This window comes from Silene latifolia, chromosome 10 (genome assembly GCF_048544455.1).
Source record: "Silene latifolia isolate original U9 population chromosome 10, ASM4854445v1, whole genome shotgun sequence".
NCBI lineage: Eukaryota > Viridiplantae > Streptophyta > Magnoliopsida > Caryophyllales > Caryophyllaceae > Silene > Silene latifolia.
Window position 1 is genome coordinate 21,846,121 of NC_133535.1, and position 14,457 is coordinate 21,860,577.

Genomic DNA, 14,457 nt, shown 5'->3' on the forward strand with positions numbered 1-14,457 from the left:
GAAGACACTCATCGCATAGGTTGGGATTGATTGGGCGACTGCCTCTATCAACACTTCCCGACCCGCCTTCGAAAACAACTGCCCTTTCCATCCTTGTAATTTCTTCCCTAATTTGTCACGCACCACATTCGCTACCACACTTCTAGAGTGACCAACTGTTGTAGGCAGTCCCAGATAACGGTCTTGACCATCCACCATTCGAACCCCCAACACATGAGTAACCCCCTCCTTATCTCTTTCGCGAGTTCCTCGGCTGAACGAAACCGTAGTTTTATCAAAATTAATCACTTGTCCCGAGGCCCCAGCATAGTCATTTAGTATCTCCTTCACATTAGTAGCTTCGTCCAAATTGGCCTTGACAAAGAATATACTGTCATCCGCAAAGAGTAGATGTGTTATCGTAGGCGAATGAGGAGCGATCCTAATTCCATGTATAGACCCCATTTCCGCAGCTCGTCGCATTAAACTTGATAACACTTCCGCGCACAGAATGAAGAGATAAGGTGATAAAGGGTCACCTTGTCGAAGTCCTCGTTCTGGTCGAAACTCGTCAAACGGAGTACCATTGATGAGGATAGAGAAACTAACAGAAGTCACACAATGCATTACTCTATCTACCCAACCCGTATCAAACCCCATCCGGATCAAAACCCGCTCCAAAAAATTCCACTCCACTCTATCGTAAGCTTTGGACATGTCAAGTTTGAGCGCCATAAATCCATTTTTATGCTTGGAATTTTTCATGAAATGGAACATTTCGAAGGCTACTAATATATTATCCGTGATGAGGCGACCCGGTGTAAAGGCACTTTGATTTTCCGACACAATATCACTGTTAGAACACATTGGATTGATGATGCCAAGTCCCCTTGTTATTTGATTGTTTGCTCTTAGTTGAAATAATTAGTGAATGAAGCAATCAAATGGACTTTCAACAATGATTCAAGATGATCAAGCAAATCAAGGAAGTCAAGACAATGATACTTTCCAAAGCCTTAGTCGATATATGTAAGAGTAAGTGTAACATTCTCATTTAAGTCAAGTAATGGCAAAACCATGCAACGGTCGCTGTGTCCGTGGTTTCGATACTATCATACGGAGGAGGAATTTTCGACCAAATGTTTTTAAGTGTCAAAACTTTGTAAACTTTAAACCTTAAACATTTGAATTTTCAAAAGCTTGAAAATAATCTGAAATTTTGGAGTCACAAGCCCACTTGTCTAAGCCTCTAGATTTGTGCAAACACCTTTTACTAAAATGGCAAAGAAGACTTGTCAAACTTCTAAAGTAAGAAAAGCTTTTTGCCATTTTGGTAAATTGTCACATGTTGAGTGTAGAAGCTTAAGTTTTCTGATTTCTTAAGCCCCAAGCCTACAAGTCTAACACTTACCATCACTCAAAGCTATCATTTTAATATTGGATTTAATTTTTCAAGATGTACTTACCTAAGACTAAATCCACTATAAATAGAGTGTCTTAGTCACATTTATTTCTTAAGACTTCCAAAGCATTTATTGTAAAAACCTTGCAAATCATTTGTGCATTTAAAGCTTTGTTCTTCAAGTGTTTGCAAAACGTTTTTCTGGTTTTAAGTCTTCAAAATTGTTTTCGAAAAAAAGTCAAAAACCTCCAAGTATCGGTTCATTGTCTTTGTGACATGATGAGTTTGTTCCATGATTCTCATGTTAGATCTTCATTGTAATCTCCATGTTCATTTAAGTGAACTCTTGAGATTCAAGATTCTGTAACACCTTGAGATAGAACCCATAAACTCTTGAAGCGGAGTAGCTTTAAGTTTGAGTGCAACCGGAGTAGGTTGGCGAGTTATTTTCATTGTAAGGGGTTTAGTAAGTTTGAGTAAATTTCTAAACAAGCAATAAAATAAAGGTTGGACGTAGGCCTCGGAGTAGAGGCTGAACCAATTTTTAAAATGTCGTTTGTTTGTTCATTTACTTTTACGTTCTTCCACTTTGCTATTTCTCGCATGTACCTAATCAAGTTCTGTGTCACAGTCACCTATACCGTGACATAGAACTGCTGTACCTTCTTGTGAACTTATATTCAATTAAGTTTCTCAAGTCTTGTACTTCTTTATTCTTAGCTTAAAGTAGTTAATTAACTAAGTTAAGAATAAAATTTTTTAAAAAAGGTACACCTAATTCACCCCCTCCCCTCTTAGGTGTTAATCGTTCCTAACTCTTCAATTGGTATCAGAGCCTTGTGCTCTTGATATTGGTTAAATCCAAAGAGTTGATCCTATAGTTATGGACGATTCAAGACACACTAAGTATCCCATTTTCAAGGGAGAAAACTATGCCTGGTGGAAACATCGCATGGAGCATTATGTCAAAAGTGCGGACTATGAATGTTGGTTAATCATTCAAAAGGGTCCTCTCAAAATCGAAGTGACTAATGCTGATGGCACTAGCTCCTTGAAAAGTGAGGATAAGTATGTTGAGGCCGACTATAAGAAAATCGAGAAAAACTCTAAGGCCATGTCCATTCTTCAATATGGGATCGGTGACCAAGAGATTAATCGTATATCTGGATGTGCTTCGGCCAAAGAGATTTGGGACACTCTAAACCTTGCATATGAGGGAATGTCACAAGTCAAAAAATACCGTATTGATCTTCTCATGCAACAATATGAGATGTTCAATATGGAACGAGATGAGTCAATTAATAGTTTGTCTTCACGTTTTTCTAGTATTGTCAATGACCTTAAGAGTTTAGGTAGGAGTTTTCAATCCGAGGATTTAGTCCGTAAAATCCTTCGTAGCCTAACTGAAAAGTGGCAACCGAAGGTTACGGCTATTGAGGAAGCTAAGGACCTTTCATTGCTCACCCTTGATGAACTTATGGGCTCACTTATGGCTCATGAGTTAACTCTCATGAAGCGTTCTAGTAAAAGCTCTAAAGGGAAAGTACTCGCTCTTAATGCTCTCTCAAGTGATGAGGAGGATGAAGATGATGAGTTTGCAATGTTCGCTAAAAACATTGTTGGCATGATCAATGGTCGAAACTCTCAAAGGTATAACAACAACTCTAGTAAACGCCGTTTTCCTAAGAGAAGATCTAACTCCACTGTTGGTTGCTTTAAATGTGGTGACAAAGGTCACCAAATCAAAGAATGCCCAAAGTGGAACGATATTAAATCTAAGGAAAAACGTGACTTTGCAAAACGTGATTACAAAAACAAGGTAATGACTGCTATTTGGGGCATGTCTGATTCTGAAGAGGACGATGTCCTTGAGGATGAATTAGACGCCAAACTTAGCATCTCGTCTAGTTCCTCAAAAAATGCTTCCAAATCATCAAAAAAAGAAGACATCAAGTGTCTTATGGCTCACTCCGAGGATTCAGACTCTGATTCAGACCATGAGGTAATTAAGCTCAAAAAAAAGGTTCGATCTTTCTCTAAAGACAAAGTTTGTCTCCTCCTAGATCAATTCATAGATAAATGTCGTGTCCAAACTAATAAGTTGGAAGCTATGCAAATCGAAATTGAGGACATAGCTGAGGAAAATGTAGTCCTTAAAGAAAGTCTAAATGAGAATGATCAACCTAGTTCCATGTTGGGTCTTGAAAAAGAAATCAAAAAGCTTCAAAAACAAAATTTGTTTTTAGCCAACAAAGTTGATGAAACCAAAGCAACAGATCCCCTGTCTTCTTGCATCCATCCGATTCTAAAGGAAATGTGTCATCACTAACACAAGAACGTGACCAACTTTTGATTGACTTAACTACTTGTAACAAATGAAAAAGGTGATCTTGTTAAGATTGTTGAAATGTTAAATGATGAGTCTAGTCATGTCAAAAGTGCCTTAGAACGAGCTCAAAAATTAAATGATGACCTTCTTGCTCAAATTGAGATGTTAAAAAGAGTCAACAGGACTCATGCCACGAAGTCTCTCTTGTGGCATCCGATTCAAGAAAAGAAATAGATACTCTCTCGAAATTAGTGTCTTCTTTAACTAAGGAACATGAAATTCTTCTAGCTGACCTCAAATTATGTCAAAGGGATAATAAACAATTGGAACAAATTGGAATGTTACTTAGTGATGAAGCAAGACTTGCAAAACAAGCTTTCGACAATTTAGGTAAAATGAATCTTAATCATCTTGCTAAAATCGAAACATTAACTAAAGAGCTAGATGAGGCTAAGATGTTCTACTTAAAATGGGAAGGAAGTCAGAATGTTTTGGAGTTTCTCTTGAAACAATCACAAGAATATGAAAAACTTGCAAAGAATCTTTGGACTTGGTTTCAAATGCAACAAAGAGCACACACTTTGTTGCACTCGAAACCAGGATCCAAGTCAAACTGACTTCCGAAGAAGAAAGTATGCTGGTCTTCCTGAGTACATCATTTGTAACTATTGTGGCAAAATAGGTCATGAGTTTAATGGTTGTGACAAAAGAGTCCGTGACTTAGAAAGAAACACTAAGAATGCTAAACAAGTGTGGATAAATAAAGAAGAAGTCAAAAAGGTCGTTGTCAAGAAGGAGCCCAAACTTGTTTGGGTTCCTAAACTAAATGTTTGATTTCTTATAGGCATTAGTGAGGGGCAGCAGCAATTGGTACTTAGACAGTGGATGCTCTCGTCACATGACGGGAGATGAAAACCAATTCCTCTCGCTAGAAGCCTACGATGGTGGCATGGTGACTTTTGGCGACAACAAAAAAGGTGAAATCATTGGTATTGGAAAGGTTGGTACGTCAAAGTCATTATGCGTGGACAAAGTGTTGCTTGTCAAAGGTTTGAAACACAATCTCTTGAGCATTTCACAACTTTGTGATCGAGGTAATATTGTTGAATTTCTTGCTAGTGAATGTAGAATCATCAATGGTAAAACTAGAGAACTCATACTTGAAGGTAAACGTGTTAAAGACGTCTATATGACTAACTTGTATGCATTGTCGGGTCAATCACTATCATGCATGAGTGTTCAAAAGAACGACCCTTGGCTTTGGCACAAACGACTTGGTCATGTAAATGCTAAGACACTTAACACCCTTAAGAAACTTGATCTAGTTGACGGCATTCCTAACATTAAATTTGAATTTAAATCACTTTGCGATGATTGTGTTAAAGGTAAACAAGTTAAGTGCTCTTTTAAATCCAAAAAGGTTGTTAGCACTTCCTTACCTCTTGAACTCATTCATATTGATTTATGTGGTCCTATGCGAGTTGTGAGTAGAGGTGGAAGTCGTTTTATTTGTGTCATTGTAGATGACTTCACAAGATTTTTTTGGCTTCTCTTCTTAAGTTCTAAGGATCAAACATTTGATGAGTTCTTAATTTGGGTCAAAAAGGTTCAAAACAAATTTGGTTATAAACTTGTCTCATTGAGATCCGACCATGGAACCGAGTTTGAGAACTCGTCATTTGAGTCCTATTGTAATGAGTATGGTGTTAGTCATAACTTTTCGGCCGCAAGAACCCCACAACAAAATGGGGTTGTGGAACGAATGAATCGAACTCTTGAAAATATGGCTAGGACCATGCTCATTAGCTCTAAGGTTCCCAAGAATTTTTGGGCCGAAGCCGTAAACACATCTTGTTATATTTACAACCGTGTCATGATTAGAAAAATCATTGAGAAAACTCCATATGAACTACTACGAGGAAGAAAACCTAATCTTTCACATTTAAAATGCTTTGGTAGTAAATGCTTTGTGCACAATAATGGAAAAGACAACCTTGGCAAGTTTGATGCTCGTAGTGATGAAGGAGTTTTTGTTGGTTATTCCGATCATAGTAAAGCCTATAAAGTTTATAACAAGAGGACTATGAAAATGGAAGAAAGCGTTCATGTAATATTTGACGAATCTAGTCTTTTTGTGTCAAACACACAGGTTGATGATGAGGATGATGAATATGATGATGATTTTGAGATTGGTATGATACGACATGAAATGGATCAAGTGGTAGAAGAAGGCGAGCAACGATTGGAGCCACTTTGTTGCATGAGGAGGATGCGCAAAATTCAGGGGGAACTAATCGTCCTCCTACACAAGATGATGCTACCTCATCCAGGGGGAACAAGGATGGTGAAGAACAACCCAACCTAATCATAAACGAACCACAATCACCTCCTTCAAACAATCCTCATGCAACAGTCCCCTGTACTGTTGTAGACGAACAAACCGAATCCTCTAACTCACTTATCCCCAAGAAATGGAAACACCAAAACTCACATCCTTTATCAAACTTAACCAGTGACCTAACCTCTGGAATAAAAACCAGATCATCGCTTCAAAATTTCTGTGCACACAATGCCTTCATCTCAAAAATTGAGCCAGACCATGTCACAGTAGCCTTGACTGATGAATGTTGGATGATTGCAATGCAAGAGGAATTGGAGCAATTCGAAAGGAATAAGGTATGACATCTTGTCCCTAGGCCCTCCCAACGTCATCGTGGTGGTACACGGTGGGTCTTTCGCAATAAGCTAGATGATGTTGGAGAAATCGTAAGGAATAAAGCTAGACTAGTGGTGCAAGGTTTTAACCAACAAGAAGGAATTGATTACGATGAAACCTTTGCACCGGTAGCTAGGCTTGAAGCCATACGAATGCTTGTAGCTTTTGCATCTTTTCAAGGTATAAAGCTTTTTCAAATGGATGTCAAAACCGCATTTTTAAATGGATACCTTGATGAAGAAGTGTTCGTTGAACAACCTCCGGGCTTTATAAACAACGAGTTTCCCAACCACGTTTTTAAACTAGATAAAGCACTTTATGGTTTAAAACAGGCTCCTAGGGCTTGGTATGATAGGCTTTCAAAGTTTCTATTGGAAAATGGTTTCATACGTGGGTCCGTGGATAAAACGTTGTTTATCAAGTCACAAGGAGATGAACTGTTGCTTGTGCAAGTATATGTCGATGACATTATTTTTGGTGCAACTAACAATGTTCTTTACAAGTACTTTTCTGATTTGATGACTTCGGAATTTGAAATGAGTATGATGGGAGAACTTGGATTCTTTCTTGGTCTTCAAATCAAACAATGTGAGAATGGAACGATGATTCACCAACAAAAGTACTTAAAAGAAATGCTAAGTAAGTTTGGGTTGACTAATTCTAATCCTATGCCTACACCAATGGTGTCTAAAGTCAAGCTTGACAAAGACGAAAACGGTAAGAGCATTAGTGAAAAGGTATATCGAGGTATGATCGGTTCCTTACTTTACTTAACCGCTAGTCGACCCGACATACAATTTAGTGTGTGTGCTTGTGCCCGTTTCCAAGCAAATCCTAAAGAATCTCATTTCAAAGCCGTCAAACGGATTTTTAGGTATTTGATTGGAACACAAGGGCTATATCTTTGGTACCCAACTCACTACGAACTTGATCTTGTAGGTTTTTCGGATGCGGACTATGCCGGTGATACATTAGATAGGAAAAGCACCTCGGGCATTGCTACCTTCCTAGGACCATGTCTCATTTCATGGGCTTCGAAGGAGCAAAACACCGTTGCATTGTCCACGGCCGAAAGCGAATATGTAAGTGCCGCTCTATGTTGTGCACAAATTCTTTGGGTATATCAACAATTGCATGATTATGGCCTTACTTTCGAGACTACCCCCATTTTTTGCGACAACACTAGTGCAATTAATATATCAAAGAATCCTATACAACACTCACGAACTAAACACATCGACATACGACATCATTTTCTACGTGATCAAGTTGAGAAAGGTCATATTTGTCTAAGCTTTTGTAAAACGGAAAATCAAATTGCGGACATTCTTACAAAACCGTTAGAAAGAGAACAATTCGAAAGACTTCGGTCGGAAATTGGTTTATTAGGTGACATAGCGCTAAATTAAATTACGTTTTCCAATGATTGATTAGAGGGAGGATTTACATGTAATTAAATGTTAGTTAATATGGTAGAATGCATGCAAATGTCGAACAAATGTGACTGACAACCGTATGAGTGCACTTGAGTTATTTTTGCATTGAGCTTCCCAAATTACTTTATGTCCCATCATACTTAAAAGCCTACACCCTAGCCTCACACTATCAACACTCAACCGTCCTTCACCTAGATTAATTACACCAATCCCTCATTTATATCCATGTTTCCACTAACACTTCCTATTACCCACTAAATAAACAACCAACCCTCACCTTTTTCGGATTCCCAAAACCGCCATTAACCTCCCTTTCTCCTCTCTCTTAAAATGCCTCCAAAATTTTCAAAAGAAGTTCTTCAACTCAGAAACACCTTCAATCCAAAATACATTGCCAAGAAAAAGATGGCTCCCAAAACCGCTGCAAAATCAAATGAAATCATCTCTGCCACTGACAAACCAACTGTTGCACGAAAGAAGACAACCGCCAAAAGGGGCGGTGGTCGTGGCAGAGGAGGAAGAAGTAGGAATCCTCCTATTTCTCTCCAACTAGATGCTGAAGTTGATATTGACACCGATGAAGAGGACTCTGGTTCTAAGGCAACCAAAAGTGATGAAGAAATTCGGAAAACAAATGAGGTTGCCGAAACAAATGAAAAGGAAGAACAATCAAGTGAGATTAAAGAGGGGGAACTTGGTTGTGAGAAATCAAAAGAGGGAAATGAAAGTAAAGAAAAATCAAAAAGTGAGGAAAAATCAGAGAGAGATGAAGAGCAATCAAAAGAAAGCGAAGAAAAATTAGAGGGAAACAAAGAAAAGGAAAAATTAGAGCAATCAGAAGGAGAAAAAGAAAAATTAGATGAGAAAAATAAAAGGGATTCAAACGGAAAGGAAAGGAAGGAGGATAGTGATGTTGCAGTTGAAAAGAATGATGATGATGTGCTCTTAAAGGATTTGGTGAGTGACACTTTAGAGAAGGATAAGAGGAGTGAGATTGATGCAACGGAGGCCTCCACTGTTGAAAGGGAAATCCGTTCCAATGCTGAAAAAATCGATTATGAAGTTGTTGATGTTGACGATCGTGATGATGCCACAGTGGTGTTTGATGATGGGCTTGACCCATTATTTTCAAAACCCGCATCACGAACCCGGTCCAAGAGAAAGATGCTTGAAATATTTGGTGATGATGACGAGGATGTGACCCCGGAGGCATCCCCTCCAAAACCCAAGGTTACTCAAAGAAAAAGGGGATCCGGATCAAAATCCAAAGCACCCAAAAGGGCTCGTTATCAGCGGGATTTACCGAGCATAGATGAGAATGAGATCGTTGAGGAGAAGGTGCCTCTCAACACATGCATGGACCTTGTTATTGCTCCTTATGCCGAATCATTCAAGAACGATATCCTCAACCATCTCAATTCTCTCGATCTCCCGGAGGAGATCTTCAAGATATGTCACGGTATGCTGATTTGTTGTTTCCACAGTGGAAGGCGCTATAAGAAATCCTGGTATGACACATCTCTCGCTTTCAAATACTTCAAAGAGGCTATGTATGCACAGGGTTGGGTGAATCTGTTGGACAAATATAGTCCCATGTACTTGTCCGAAATCATCCAATTCTATGAAACAGTCAAGGTAGATGTTGAATCTGGAACTCTCTCAGCCTTTATAAATCAGAAACCCTTTGTCCTAACCATCGACCAACTTGCTGCTCACTTGGATATTTGTGATGTCGGGCTTACCTCCTTCCCCAAACGTGATTGGGGTGAAGTTGATGAGGTTACCTCTACCCAGGTCATGAAGGTTCTTCGACCTCATGATGATGATGGCCCTACCAACATATATGCCTTTGAATTAACTGCACCCATCCGGTTCATCTTCAACCTAGTTTTTCGTAACCTTGTCCCTTCCAACAATAGCCGTGGGAGATGTTCTCTCCTTGACATGCTCCTGATTCATCACATTGTCAAGCACAAACCCATTAACCTTCCCCGTCTTATGTTTCACCGAATTCTTGAGATGTCCACTGAGTTCCAAAGCGGCAACTTTGACAAAAATGCCGTGGTCCCTTATGGTATGTGGCTCTCGATCATCTTTATGAGGGAGGGATTAGTGTTGAAAGGAAGCCCTGCAATTGAGAAATTGAGTGATGAAATGACACCGGGCCTTCTTTCTCGGATGAGCTTGGAGATTAAGAATGGAAAATTGGAAAGGAAAAATCAGTCGGGTTCTACAGTAGGTTCTACCGTTGAAATGGGTGTGGTACTAGCAAAGTTGGATGAGCTCCTTGGGATTGTGAATCGGCTGGTCAAAGAACAAGGCAAGTTGAGGGATGAAGTTGGTGATCTTCGCACTATGAATGAAGATCTCCTTGAACGCCTTCAGAATGCCTCCTAAACTCATGCCTCTTTAACCCGTCTCTCCTCTTGAACTTTGGCTCTTTGTTGCTTTTTTTTTTAAGACACTCTCTTGCACCTTCGGTTGTTTGTTTTTATCTTGCTTGAACTATTTGCGTGTGTTTTAATCGTGTTGCTTGCTTTTTGGACATGTTTTCTCCTCCTTTGACGATGTCAAGAGAGGGAAGTAGTTTAATTATGCCATGTGTGATCTTCTAACTCTTAGGCTAACGTCCACTTTAATTATGTCTTAGCTTCCATGATTAGATGTTTTACTTTGGCCAAGCATGTTGCACCTTTCGACTACCTTGATCATGTTTATTAATTATGTTTATGTTGAACTTGACCAAAGACCGACTAACCATGGGCTAAGGGGGAATATCACACATGTTTGGACTTGTCATCATCAAAGGGGGAATTTGTTAGAACACATTGGATTGATGATGCCAAGTCCCCTTGTTATTTGATTGTTTGCTCTTAGTTGAAATAATTAGTGAATGAAGCAATCAAATGGACTTTCAACAATGATTCAAGATGATCAAGCCAATCAAGGAAGTCAAGACAATGATACTTTCCAAAGCCTTAGTCGATATATGTAAGAGTAAGTGTAACATTCTCATTTAAGTCAAGTAATGGCAAAACCATGCAACGGTACGTTGTACCGTGGTTTCTGATACTATCATACGGAGGAGGAATTTTAGACCAAATGTTTTTAAGTGTCAAAACTTTGTAAACTTTAAACCTTAAACATTTGAATTTTCAAAAGCTTGAAAATAATCTGAAATTTTGGAGTCACAAGCCCACTTGTCTAAGCCTCTAGATTTGTGCAAACACCTTTTACTAAAATGGCAAAGAAGACTTGTCAAACTTCTAAAGTAAGAAAAGCTTTTTGCCATTTTGGTAAATTGTCACATGTTGAGTGTAGAAGCTTAAGTTTTCTGATTTCTTAAGCCCCAAGCCTACAAGTCTAACACTTACCATCACTCAAAGCTATCATTTTAATATTGGATTTAATTTTTCAAGATGTACTTACCTAAGACTAAATCCACTATAAATAGAGTGTCTTAGTCACATTTATTTCTTAAGACTTCCAAAGCATTTATTGTAAAAACCTTGCAAATCATTTGTGCATTTAAAGCTTTGTTCTTCAAGTGTTTGCAAAACGTTTTTCTGGTTTTAAGTCTTCAAAATTGTTTTTCGAAAAAAAGTCAGAAAACCTCCAAGTATCAATTCGTTTGTCTTTGTGACATGATGAGTTTGTTCCATGATTCTCGTGTTAGATCTTCATTGTAATCTCCATGTTCATTTAAGTGAACTCTTGAGATTCAAGATTCTGTAACACCTTGAGATAGAACCCATAAACTCTTGAAGCGGAGTAGCTTTAAGTTTGAGTGCAACCGGAGTAGGTTGGCGAGTTATTTTCATTGTAAGGGGTTTAGTAAGTTTGAGTAAATTTCTAAACAAGCAATAAAATAACGGTTGGACGTAGGCCTCGGAGTAGAGGCTGAACCAATTTTTAAAATGTCGTTTGTTTGTTCATTTACTTTTACGTTCTTCCACTTTGCTATTTCTCGCATGTACCTAATCAAGTTATGTGTCACAGTCACCTATACCGTGACATAGAACTGTTGTACCTTCTTGTGAACTTATATTCAATTAAGTTTCTCAAGTCTTGTACTTCTTTATTCTTAGCTTAAAGTAGTTAATTAACTAAGTTAAGAATAAAATTTTTTAAAAAAGGTACACCTAATTCACCCCCTCCCCCTCTTAGGTGTTAATCGTTCCTAACTCTTCAATCACCCAAGAACATTTTCAGGCGGTTAGCTAGAACCTTCGACACCAGTTTATAAATGACATTGCATAAACTTATGGGACGAAACTCGGTCATTTTATCCGGTGCCTTTTTCTTTGGGATTAAAACAATATGAGTTTTATTAATACCTGTCGGAAATGGGGCTCCTCGCAATATGCCAAGAACCGTTCGAGTAACCGCCTGCCCCACTATATGCCAATAGGTCTGATAGAAGAGCCCATTCATGCCATCCGGACCGGGAGCTTTTAGGGGATGCATCTGGTTTAGTGCGGTCACAACCTCCTCTTCCATATAATCACCCCTAAGTATGGCATTCATGCTTCCCGTAACTCTCCCTGCCACTCCATCAAGTAATTGTTCAAAGTATGCCACGCCCCCGATGCAAACACGTCCTCAAAATACTCCTTTGCCACCCTTGAGATGTCATCCCGGCCCTCCCAAACACGCCCCTCATTATCAACCAAACGTGCAATATGATTCTTCTGCTTTCTCTGACTCGCTTTTCGATGGAAAAATTTTGTATTTCGGTCTCCTTCTTTAAGCCAAACAGTTTTAAACTCTCTTAATTTATAGTGTTTGGCCTAACTAGTGTTTTTTTAGTTGCAAAAGAATTTTTAAAGCTTGGTCAAACACCACCTTAATATTGTAATCTATAGAGTTTTAGATCGGACTAAAAACCCCTTTGAATTATGTCGGTCAAAGGCTAATAAATAGCTATAGAATTGATTTTAAAACAAACTAATAAATTACTTGTAATAATATCATTGGAACCTCTAATAATAATCGGAAGAATTTATCTGTTAATAAATTACTTGTAATATTATCTTAGACGACTATTATGATTGGTAAAAATAATTTGTAACTAAATGTAAATGTAAATTGTTATCGTGTTTTGTAAATGTCGTTGCTCTTCAAAAACACGGCAATCGACTGGTGCCGGGCCAATTGAATTTCGTGTAATTTGTGAATTTGGATTAAATCGGGTAAATTCTACTTTGAGTTAGAGACGGTACGCAAATCTAGGAAAACAAATCAAACCATGTTAAACCACAATTATTATTATTACTCCCTCCGTCTCGATCAATAGTTATCTATTGCTTTGACACAAAGATTAAGGAAATAAATATGGGTGAATTTGGACCATACAAATTTATTAACCCCACATATACATGAAAAATGGCCCACAAAAGGTTACCAAAATGAAAATAGATAAATATTTATTAAAACACCCAAAAATAAAAATAAATAACTATTAACCAGAACAGAATGTGTATTATTATTAAATCTATCCATAAGCCTAACTATTTATTCCCTCGACCCCCCTACAAAGTACAAACGAATCTAATAGTCTGCATAATTGCATTACAGTTGCAGTACTTGTACATAAAGAAAGTTATAGAATCTGCTACTTTTCCCTAATTAGTCAGACATCTAGCTATTAAATATACCTATTTTATCAGTAGTCATAATTTATATCTATTTTATTATCTTTAGTACCACTTTTTCTTAAAATTGTACAATGATTTCTCAATAAAACTTATTAAGAGACCGTCTCTCAGGAGACCTACTCTTCTAGTAAATCTCCGTTAAAACGGATGTATCCATTTAACAATAAAATGGGTTAAGTATCATTTCAGACAAATTTATTAATTTTTTTTATGCATTTTAATTTTGCTTTGTTCAAACTACTTAATTCGTCCTAAGTTTAAGATAGATATACCCGTCTTAAATGAGAATATGTAATTTTTCCGAAACTCTATACTCTCTCCATTCAACTCCACAAGGCCCTTTTCTTTTTTCACGTTTGCCAACGCGTGTTTTACGCGTTAAATATCGATAGCTACGTATTTGAAAAAATTATAAAAACTAGATATTTTTAATGTACTCATAAAGACGAATCAAACAAGATCCCACCTGAATATATTTTCACTTACGTATTGAGAGAAAATTGATAGTGAATGCTCACTTGTGAATAGTGTATAAAATAGAAAAGGGCCTTGTGGAGTTGAATGGAGGGAGTATGTTTTTTGTAGCACTTTCACAATTGATAGTAACTTATTACACAAAAACTTAAGAGAAACAGTCGAAGATTTCATTTAATCGTGCCTCTTTATATAATTTTCGTAATCCTTTTATTATTTGTAACTCAAAATGTTTGTTATATCCAGTTTTTCTATCACGTGACCTAAGGACACATGATAAAAAGTCATATACTCCGTATAAGGCAATATTTTAAAAATTCCTTCCCTAAAATGGTAAAAATAAGCACGTATTTCTATTTCTCGTAATTAAATCCTAAATATATTTCTTTAAATGACTTTTTATGTTGTGCTTGTCCATTTAAAAATTCAATTTCATTTACTGATACTTTTTTTATTCTTAGCGA